Source organism: Perca fluviatilis, chromosome 12 (genome assembly GCF_010015445.1).
Source record: "Perca fluviatilis chromosome 12, GENO_Pfluv_1.0, whole genome shotgun sequence".
NCBI classification, from domain to species: Eukaryota; Metazoa; Chordata; class Actinopteri; order Perciformes; family Percidae; genus Perca; species Perca fluviatilis.
Window position 1 is genome coordinate 38,225,359 of NC_053123.1, and position 12,238 is coordinate 38,237,596.

General features: G+C 38.7%; 1 protein-coding gene across 2 annotated transcripts in view; it reads left to right on the forward strand.

Annotated features, from left to right (window-relative positions):
* Positions 1 to 12,238, forward strand: part of LOC120570383 (galactose-specific lectin nattectin-like) — a 367,842-nt gene that overhangs the window by 702 nt on the left and 354,902 nt on the right. Inside the window, exon 1 of one of the 2 annotated variants that reach the window (XM_039818700.1) lies at positions 4,803 to 5,009. The exons of the other annotated variant lie outside the window; for it this stretch is intronic. The gene's annotated coding sequence lies outside the window, so the exon portion shown is untranslated. Of the gene's footprint in view, positions 1 to 4,802; positions 5,010 to 12,238 lie in introns of those variants that run through there. 2 annotated transcript variants of the gene reach the window in all.

Genomic DNA, 12,238 nt, shown 5'->3' on the forward strand with positions numbered 1-12,238 from the left:
TACACTGTTCTTGCACAGTGTATGGAACCCTGATTTATAGACTACATATATTAATAATACGTCCAAAACGGCAGGCATTACGGCACTCGGGACAGCGTTGATATACCAGACGTATATAATAAGATTTAACAGAACTTTATATTATATCCAAACAAGCCTTAGTGATAAAGTTGAAGATTATATATAATATTTATATAAAACACTTAGCTGTCTGACATTTCCCTCTGGAAACAACCGGTTTCCCCTAGAGTGGCGAGGACCTGTATTTGGACCGGGATGGCGCGGTTCCGGCGCGTTGCCCTCTCTACTGGACCCAATTCAGTACATAGATCCAAGAGCTCAGCTTTAGGGAATTTAAATCGGCATATTAGCCAGTCATCTTCATGGTCCCTGAAGTCTCTTTTTCTCCTGATTCTTCCATTGCTGTCCTCCTGCAGGGCCAGCAGGGCCATCATGCAGCATTACGCACGGGTTCACCGCAGTATTTATATGTTTACAACAATTAGAGTGATTGTTAACACCTTGCCAACACAGCATCAACTAGTGGTATCCCCCACCCCGAGATACAATTTGAAGACGAAATAAAGTCTAATAGGCAAACACACTTTTCTTCATGCAGGTTTTGTCACAAACAGTATTAAAGTTCGGACTGATAACGAGGACATTAAGGGTAATGATTACACCAGAATAACGGCTGTATTTTCAGACTTTGACATTTGATGATATATGCACAGTTTTAAAGACAGATATTTAGTTATTTACACTGTGTTCTGCAGTTATCTAATGGTAGGGTATTTGATGCTATCCTGTATTCCATGCAGTTGGGCCATCCCCTCCTCCTGCGCTCCGTAGCGGACAATGTGACGGCGAGACAGCACTGATTAAATATTAAGAACACATTTTTATTTAAGATTTGAGTTGGAGGTGTTTATGGAACAACCACAAATAATACTGGATTTAATCTTCATAGTAATGTGGATGATATGGAGTGAAAGAATGTGCGTGAGGCATCAATACTAGAAAATAGTAATAGTAATCTTATTCCCATTTACTCTCTGCAGTCTGACCTCAGTTCACCACCTCATCATCTGCGTCGCCAACTTTGCCAGTTGATTACTCACATGAATAGGAGAAAAAAATGTATTGCAGGTTGTTGTGATTTTATGTTTATGCTAATTAGGCTGTATCTACTTAAATATGTGCTAATTTGCATATTGAAGCAAAGAATCTGACCATTGAAAAAAACAAGTTTATTTTAGCATTTTGTTGATATATTCAATGAAAAGACATTTACATAGGGGATTATGAATATCTCCTTTCATTACCCGGTAAATCAGAAAATACTGCCAATAGCCTTAAAAATGGATTTCCACCCTATTTGTTAGAAAATGTCATATAAATCAGGCCAAGAATGACATATAAATAAATCCCTCTGGAAAAACCTTCAAGTTAGGAATATGACTGTAAAGTTTGGTCTAAGTAGGTGCTACAGAAGTGGAATATCTTGGCTCGGATTTAGAGAAAAAAACTCATCAGATTTTTATGGCAAGATTCCACTCATTTCTATTGAAAGCCATGAATTACCGACAAAGTACGCCTTTAGGTCCAAGTAAGATCCATGTATCACACTGTTTAACATCCAAAACTCATTATTGCTTCATCCATCACTGATCATAACATCCAAAACAACACATCAACATGGCCTTCAACTGAAGACCATTACATCACAAACTTCGAACTGACAGAACACAACCATTACACAGCCTAGTTCCCCCAAGTTAGTTTACAGTCTACATATCCATGCCAGCACCATTTGTAGGGCCCTCCTCCATCTCCTGCTGGTGTCTTTTCACATTTTTGGCTGTGCTTACACTTTTACCTCTCTGCTTTGCACTGGCGGAATGGACACTATTGGCTTTTGAGATCCTAACCATGTCGTCATCCTTCATTGCATTGACAGTCTGTGCTCTGACGCCACAATTTCTCCATCACAGCCAGCATGGCAGAGGCACCCTCATTAAATGTAGAAATAGCAATACTGGCTGCGGCCTCAACCCTGCTTTTCCCCACAAAGACTGGACATCGCGCCCATATGCCAGAGTTTGCGTTCTGAGTGCCTCCATGCTGCATGCGCTTGAGCAGGCTGTCACTGGACATCCAGTGATACACAGGGATGAGCTTCTGACCCAGCTCCTGTGATTAAAAGTTTCCTGTGTGAAGCCTGTGGCTCTTTGGCTTTTCTCCATTCTCCTCTGCTCTCCTGTACCAACACCAGGATGGATAACACCTAGTGTGCATGGGATTTTCATCACTAGACATAGTGATTTCCCATATTCCCATATTTCTGCCTTCATTTGAGCCAGTGACCCTTGGTTATTTAGAATAGCCCCCCCTGTAATAATTCTGCAAGGCTTTACATTTCTTGGCAGTGAGCTTACCCTGACCTTTGCCCCCTAACTTACGCTCAGCATTTAGTTTCCTAAGCGCTCTGTCCAAGCACTTGTGAGCGAGATTTACGCACTCAACTATTTCATGCCCAGGGTATGGGTTGAGCGCAACCACCTCCTTGAATGCTGCACTGTCCACCTCTGACAGCATCTCAGTGTAGCGCAACTGATGTTGAGTCGGAGTAGATGTAAGACAAGAGATCGGACATTTCCCATTACTTCTAAACATACAGAAACAAGCTGTAACATTTTGGACACATCTTAACGTAAGTCAAAAAGACACATTCCATTTCAAAGCACTTAAAACCCAAGAGCCAAATCCTGAAAACAGTCCCCTCAGTCAGCTGATGGTGAAGCTAACTAACCAGGCTCCCATCAGCACTGGTTCATAACAACACAACAGAACAAAACACATTATGAATCATTCAAAAGACCAATATTTAGAACATTGGAGAAAGCAAACAAAGTAGACTAAATTGTTATTTGACAGAGTATCTGCACACTGTCAGAGATAGGAAGAAGAGACGGATCCTGACTAAATACAGGCTCAGTGACCACCAACTGGGTCAGACAGAGATACACTTCCTCATCCACTGAGAAAAATTATCTTCACTAAAAGATTTACACCTTGGAAAAATATCCCAAAAATAAAACTTAACAAATTTAACACCAGAAAAGAAGCTAGTAGTTCTCCTAGGAGAGGGGACAGCAGCTCCACTGACAGCTAAATATGGATCTGCCTGCCACAGCCTGAGGGACTCACAACCACTTTAGGATCCCAAAAATTACAGATTCGTTTAGTATTGTATAGTAATTATATTATAAAAAAACTAACTATTGTGTAATGTAATTGTTTTGAAATATAGTGTGTTGTATCGCAATCAGTAAAGTATAGTATATATGTGACACCTATATATTTAATATATGACATGTAGGCTATGAATTTCTGTAAACTGCTTTGATATATATATATATATATATATATATATATATATATATATGTAGAGAGAGAGAGTGTGTGTGTGTGTGTGTGTGTGTGTTTCCATACCTGTTACTGTCCTTTGGTGTCTCTGATACGTTTTAGCTTGAAGGCCAGGAATCCCCAAACACATTTTTGAGAGCTGCATATCCCAAGCCTAACTTGTGCGCTAACAGCACCATTCGCACATTCACATCAAATGCTACATCGTTCCTGGATACGTCTTGAAGCCGCGTGGATGTGTAGACACTTTGCCTGTACCTATCTTTTTGCAAAGACTTCACTCTAGTAGTAAACCTCTACAGAACCCATGATTCTGCGGATCGATACTAACTTTAAGCCCTGTCCCCATGCAATTAGGACAAATTCAACCACCGATCAGTTCATTCAAACGCGCTACATGAACTATCTCAGCCACTGCTGTGTGGCGCTCTCATTACCTCCGCTGTCTGAACACTCCTTTTTTCTGAACGACAGTTTATGCATCGACATACTATGTGAAGGCATTTCATCATCTGCTGTCTTAGTTTGTAATCCCGTGTGTCGTCTTACTAATGACAACTGTTTTCGTCTTCTCTGAGATGATTTTCGACGGACTTCTTTCTACATTTTGAACTCCCACGGAAATGTCAGAGCACGTAACGTGACGATTCTGAACAAATCACGTTGTCAGAAATTGGCATCAGCCAATGAGATTACGCATTTAGAGTTAAATCCCCCATTGAACTGTCATTATTAGTTGCTGATGAAAATGAAATGACCATATTTGGATCTGACAGAATTGCACAGCATTGCACAAGAGAGAGAGAGAGCTTTCTAATGGTGTATTTCATGACAGGGTGCAGACAGCGATCGCGGAGCAGAATGACGATTTAGAACGCCAACTTTTATTGAATTTGACGCAGTTGACGCAAACAGACAAAGTGTAGTAAAATAAAGACCTAAATGTGTATTTTGGACCTTTTATTCTCCACAAGTCTGAAAGAAGACATGTTATTGAAGACAAATAGCCCAAAATCTCAAAATTGACCAGTGAAAAAATCCAATGTTTGTGCCTGTTTGTGTCTCACCTTAATAATAACTAATCCTGTCTTTATCAAGAGGACATTATCTATTTTGAGAAAACTTGGTGTATTTAATCATAGACATTTTAATTATTAGATAATATATCAAATATTAAACCATATCTGGTTATATAATACTTATAATTTGAAAAATGGCTCATTAATGATCAGTTGCAATCATTCATTGTCTGACATTATTTCCTTGTATGCAGTATGTTGACTTTGTTTAACTTCTCTCCACAGATGACGTCAGTCTTTCCGTTAGCTTTGTTGCTCTGTTTGTCCAGCGGACTGTTGGCTGCATATGTTAAGTACACTTTTAAGAAATAAATCACTAAAATAATAATAAAAAAGATCTGGCAGCTCATTACCCAGACTTTGTCCTGTAATTAAAAATGGAAATTTGGTGTGTAGCTACAGTAAAAATAAATTTTCTGTTATTATAAACAGCTTCTAATAAACAGATTACAATCTTCACTTTTGAGTAAAGTTGGCCCTGTTCAGCATATGTTATTGTACATATAGATACAAATGCTCTTTGATGATGCCATTTACTCATGGTTTTGTTTACTTCCAGGTTGTGCTGTTTGCAGTACATTAAAGTCAAGGTGCTGCCTTCACGGGAATGGGTCGTCAGAGTATCATCTTATATGAACTCCGTACTGCAGCGTTATAAATCGGTCTTGTCTTGAACTTAAAAGTTGTCATTAAACATTAACTTCATTTATTTTGCATTATAATAAGTCTATCAACATAGCCAAGGAACATTTTTCATTCAATTATATGATAATAGGGCCTGATCATTAATATTCAGGGCAATTAGGCTTCATCTTACAAACCCCAATTCCAATGAAGTTGGGATGTTGTGTAAAATGTAAATAAAAACAGAATAAAATGATTTGCAAATCCTTTTAAACCTATATTCAATTGAATACACTATAATTTTGTGCAAATATTCACTCATTTTAAATTTGATGCCTGCAACACATTCCAAAAATGCTGGGACAGGGGCAACAAAAGACTAATAAGTTGAGGAATGCTCAAAAAACATTCCAAAGGTGAACAGGTTACAGTTTTTCACGATCGCTATGACACTTTTTTCAATACTTTTAACAACTTTCCTAAACTCTTAACGCACCAACACACCTACAACACACGATTGGCAAAACAGTTAATTTCATGCTCAAAATCACACATTGTAAACTAAACTCCAACACTGATTTTCAAAATACAATAATTCACTAACACAATACACTATGTTTACCAAAACAATGCAATCATGTCTCAAAATCAAATACTTCTTCCACAACACTAACACATGTTCTCTCCCAACAGAACATTTAGTCAATCATAGCACAATGTCATACAAAACACTAACATCCCATGGAATTACAGAAACTGCAATATTTTATATGTGTCAGTCAGGTCTGCCCTTATACAACAGACACAAGTGATTGTATTGATCATATTGCACTGCAGTTTCTGTTGAAGCCTCTCTACATTTTTGTTTTGTTGGGTTTAGTACTTTTTTTTTGAAGATTATTTTTTGGGCTTTTCCGCCTTTATTTGACAGGACAGCTAGTTGAGAAAGGGGAGAGAGAGAGGGGGAAGACATGCAGGAAATCGTCACAAGTCAGATTTGAACTCTGGACCTCTGCGTCGAGGCACAAACCTCCAAGTATATGTGCGCCTGCTCTACCTGCTCACCAATTTGTTTCTTTTGCTGCAGAGATTCAATACAAAAAATTATTGACCCATCTCAGAGTAGCTTTATAGAATGTACGGTTTATAAAAAAAAGGAGACAGAGGCAGAATTGTCCTGGTACTCCTCTTCCTCTCCCTTGTGAAGGCATTTTTCTTATTTTCTGTGTTCATCTACAGTATATTGTTCAAATAGGTCCTCTTTTACTGTACTACCATATGATCATGTGATTGAAAGAACCTCAACACCTGAGTGTGTTTCCTAGAAGGGAATCAGCTGTGATTGATCTATAACTTCAATCAGCTGTTTCTCAATAAATGCATGTATAAAATGCAGGGGATATATTTGTGTTTCAATTTACAATATGATCAGCTGTTCACTTTGACTTTAGCCTCTAAGTTAGGTTTAGAACATGATGTTATCTGTTCTGACATACAGTGTGAAAGCATTTGTAAATTTGGCAGTAAAGATCCATTGTTTTGGTTTTGGTGGAGCTTGTGTGTAAAAGAAGTTCAAGCATTTTAAATTTGTGTTAACTGTATGCATTTTGTGTCAAAGCAACAACAAATGTGTTAATTGTATAGCCTACACAGACGGATGTTGTGCTAACTGTGTTAAGAGTTTAGGAAAGTTGTTAAAAGTATTGAAAAAAGTGTCATAGCGATCGTGAAAAACTGTAATTAGTCATGGTTGGGTATAAAAGGAGCATCGCCAAAAGGCTCAGTCATTCACAAGCAAGGATGGGGTGAGGTCCACTAGTTTGTGAACAATTGTATAAGCAAATAGTCCAACAGTTTAAGAACAACGTTTCTCAACGTACAATTGCAAGGAATTTAGGGATTTCATCATCTATAGACCATAATATCATCAAAAGATTCAAAGAATCTGGAGAAATCTCTGCACATCAGCGGCAAGGCAGAAAACCAATATTGAATGCCCATGACCTTCGATCCATCAGGTGGCACTGCATTAAAAACCGACATCATTATGTAAAGGTTATTACCACGTGAGCTTAACCATCGTTAGTTAACACAGTTCGTAGCTACATCTACAAGTTAGAACTCTACCATGCAAAGGGAAGCCATATATCAACTACACCCAGAAACACCGCCAGCTTTCAAAAAGCTTATTGAGTGTTGTTAAAAATGAAAGATGATGTAACAGTGGTAAACACACCCCTGTCCCAGCTTTTGTTGCAGGCATCAAATTCACAATGAGTGAATATTTGCAAAGAACAATAAAGTTTATCAGTTTAAACAATAAAGAGCAACCACTGACGTAAATAAACCGTCGTTGATATAGACTAGTCTGATTGTTTTTGGCTTGTTTGTTCATACAGGGTCAAGCTCCCTGCCCTCCTGGTTGGAGACAGTTAGGCTCTCGCTGTTTCAGTTACAATGGCGGGCCAATGAACTGGATCGATGGAGAGGTACAGCAGTTCTTTCTATCATAAGATATGTATGCTTAATAACAGTGTACTAATACTTAACTGCAGTAAAAATGCTAAAACCACATCATGTAAAAAAATACAATTACAGTAAAAGTCCAGCATTGAATATGTTCCTTCAGTAAAAGTATGCAAGTATCATCAGGAAATGTAGCTAGTTAAAGTTCTAATACCAGCAGGGGAATGTAACTAAGTACTCCAATACTGTACTTCAGTACCAAATGTTGAGGTACTTGTACTTTACTTGAGTCTTTTCTTTTCATGCCACTTTCTACTTCTACTCCGCTACATTTCAGAGAGAAATATTGTACTTTTTACTGCACTACAATCATCTGTTACAGCTTTAGTTACTATTTACTTTAGTTACTCCACTACATTCATCTGTTACAGCTTTAGTTACTAGTTACTTTACACATTAAGATTTCTGCACACAAAACACATGTAGTTTATAACATCTGATGTTTGATTCTAAAGTAAACTAGCCAATAATATAACGGCTACAAGTCCAGCTGAGATGATTAGACCATTAAACACACAACTGGTTGGATCCTTTACACTTTCTACAATGTCTTAATACTTTAACTACATTTCCTGATGTGGAAATGACTTTCTTGACTTCTTCCACACCACTGATTAAAAGTATTAAAATGTGCCCTGTGTCTGTAGAACTGTCCTGAGATCTGTTAATAATGTGAATATGTTTTTGTTTCTTTCTAAACATTTTAAACTGATTATATTGTCTTCATTAGTTCTTCTGCATCTCCGCTGGTGGGAATCTGGCTTCCATCCACTCAGCTGAGGAACATACATTTACCAGAAATTACATTAAGGAAGTGACCGGTACAGACAAAAATGCCTGGATCGGAGGCCATGACGCAGTGCAGGTAAGACTTTTATCATCACAAAGGAAGTGATGTCGCCCGACTCTCAGCCTGTTCTCATGAACTATTCGTACATATATCTCTGAAAATTAAAGCTCTGTAATCTGTATGTACTCCATATTTATTACTGTCGGCAGCACATTGCTGTATGAAAGTGTGAAGATCCTGAGTGGATTTTTCTTATCTTAACTAGTTGTTTTGGTGTCTAAACTTAACTGGCGTAGCTGCATGATGCTCACTTTTTCTCAGCTAAACTCAACTGCAATGCTGAAAGAACCATTTCCTTGCTGTGCTCTGTATGGCTCTTAGTCACCTTTTCTCGGCTAAATTTATCTGTAAAGACCGCTTACCTTAACTGTTATGTGACTGGCATCATACGAATTGTTGTGGATAAGTTTTCATACAATATCATACGAACCCGTTCATGACAATGCGTTGCATCTGTTGAGTTGTTGTCAAAAACAAGGAGGATCATCTTGAGGCCTGAATGAGTATTACAGCAACACAAACTCTTGATTTCACTTTGACTTTAAAACAATCTTTCTCCTCCAGGAGGGTAGGTGGTTGTGGACTGATGGATCCAAATTCGACTACACAAGCTTTGCTACAGGGGAGCCTAACAACCATGGTGGAGGGGAGAGCTGTGTTGTGATGAACTTTAATGGTAACAAAAACATGTAAACCATCTTGTTGCAGTCTTAAATATAAAAGTTAGAATCAGTTACATTGGTTGTAAACTCTCTCTACAGGAAACAACTGGAACGACGGAAGTTGTGGCAACGAGGCTGCTTTCATGTGCTCCAAGAACAGCGTGTAACTCTACCGCACCATGATGATGCCTCTACAGCTCATCTATAATCTCCATCATTGATTCACTTTCAGTTTGTTCAGCAGACAGAAACAGCTCTCTGCTGACAGATGGCTCACTTTCACTTGTTTATTATCTGAAGAGTTAGGGAACAGTTCACATTTGGGTTTAAAATTAGACAGTAACTGGCTCACTGAGCTGGAGAAAAACAAATCAGTAATTGGACTTTTAATCTACAGTAAATAACACAAAATGAAATACAGAAGACATTTGAATACTCGCACATCTTTTCCATTTTAATTTACTGAATATTATGTTATAAACAGTGCCCACTCATCTGATAAAATATTAACACACTAATTAGATTTCTCTCTGAGAGTTATTGTTCAGATTGATACAACTCTCGTGTGTACGTTAAATATGAAGTTCCCTCGAGCAGACTAAGCATTCAAAAATAAAAGACATAAAAACAGTGTCTGGTCCTGTTGTTGTTTTCTAAAAGGGACAAATCATTAATATTTACCCTGGGGGATTGAACCTTTGGGTCTAAAGACAGGAGCTGATCTCAGTGAGGTATTGGCCAGGTGATGAGACATCTGGCTTCATGACATCAAATAGACAATGTGCAGGACTGCTTCAAAATGTTGATGTTGAAATACTGTCACTAATTTCACTCTGTCTAGTAAGGTTTGTTATTTATTTTATTAAGTCAATGGAATTGCAAAGCAACTCCAACTGACAGGGTCTAAGAATATGATCATTGTGTCCATAGTTGATGTTTCTAGGAGTGACACAAGGTACACATCTTGCTTTTGGAAACACTGGACTTGAAGCCTGCATATGTTTTATAAATGATGCCTCATCGGCACTATTCTTAAATGTTTTGTATTGTTATATATATATATATATAATATATATGTATATGTATATATATATATATATATATATATATAAATATTGTGTTGTCTCTATGGACCTCTGTGTCTTGAATAAAGTTGATTGATTGATTGGAATACTTATTCCACTGCAGGGCTTTGCCCTATCCAGCCCCATTTAGACCAACCCCTGCACAAATTTAAATTTCTTCCATTATTTGTTTAAAATGATAGAAGTTTAGAGCAGTTTTTCATTCTAAACCTAAAACATTTCTACATGTCTGAAGTCATGTTAGAGGGGTTGTATTACATGATAAATGATAATTAAAATGTGTGATGTGGAAGAACTTAAAGAAACCAAAAGATGCAAATTCAATATTCATGTTTTATTGTTTTACTGTTTAAAGATGTAACTTGTTTAAATGTATCTGTTATGTCTCATGTTAACTGACTTGGGCTGCACCAATTAGTATGTCAATAGAATAATGTACCATTGTTACCTAGCATACACACCTCATTCCACAGATGTGGGAAAAACCTAGCCTGGATGCCAGCCGATCTTAGCCCCGCCCACAATATTCGAGGTCGGGAAGTTCGGTCTGGAGTTGCTCCGTTGAGAAGAAATTATTGCCTGAACAGGATCTGTTCGGACCAATCAGATTGTCGGACAGATGATCAACAGTAACAGAATCAACCATGTCACCAAAGAAAGCTTGAGTTGAATTTGTTGAGATGTGTAGATTCCACCATCGCGTCTGTTACAGAAGATATCGACAGTGCATTCATTTTAAAATCCTCAGCGGAGGAGCCTCAACAACTACCCGAAAGCATGGTAGCGTTATATGGTGGAGCGAGATAGAGAGTGACTGAAGAGAGAGAGAGCGTTATATGGTGGAGAGACATAGAGAGAGACTGAAGAGAGAGAGCGTTATATGGTGGAGAGACATAGAGAGAGACTGAAGAGAGAGAGCGTTATATGGTGGAGAGACATAGAGAGAGACTGAAGAGAGAGAGCGTTATATGGTGGAGAGACATAGAGAGAGACTGAAGAGAGAGAGCGTTATATGGTGGAGAGACATAGAGAGAGACTGGAGAGAGAGAGAGTTATATGGTGGAGAGACATAGAGAGAGACTGAAGAGAGAGAGAGAGTTATATGGTGGAGAGACATAGAGAGAGACTGAAGAGAGGGAGCGTTATTTGGTGGAGAGACATAGAGAGAGACTGAAGAGAGGGAGCGCCCAGCGGCCCTAGAACAAAGCTGTGAATCAGAGAAATAAAACGTGTTTTCGCCGATTCATCTCTAGAAATGCGACTGTAGCGAGCATGTCACTATCACTAACATTATCCACATTTATATTTACACGCAACAAATGATATATCCAGCTTCAAAAAAGTCTAAAAGTCGGAAGTTAGAACGAATGCATTGTGCAAAGAGTGGTTGCTATGGAGACGATACACAGTGTTGAGTTCTGTTGACAGCTGAGTTGAGTTCCGTTGCTCTGATTGGATGTAGGTCTATCCAATGAATGCAGAGGCATTTTTTTTCCTGGTTCGGTTGGAACACGCCCCATAATCACAGCCCAATGGAGCGGTTTCAGACTCATATTCTGACTAGAATCTGAGTATGACCACGTCAGGCTAGGTAAAACCCATAACTGGATGAAGTTTCCTTGTTCCTTTCCATTAACACCACCAATCACTGAACAGAGCCAAGAGGCTCCGACAGCTTCGGTGTCGCACGGACCGCTACAGGAAATCATTCCTTCCACAGGCAATAAAACTCTTTAACACTTCATACGCTACGCTCTGCAGTGCCCTGCTATGCCATGAACTACTACGACTACTACTTCTAGTCACTGTTCCATTATCTTTATTGTGACTGTTACTGCCACTGTTCCTCACATCCTCAACCGGCACCGTCAGACACCGCCTAGCAAGAGCCTGGGTCTGTCCCAGCTGTCCCAGTTATCCAGTGGACAGCTATGAGGTCCAGTAGTGGTTGTCTGGTCAAATGGATGGCAGGAGTGGAGCGGT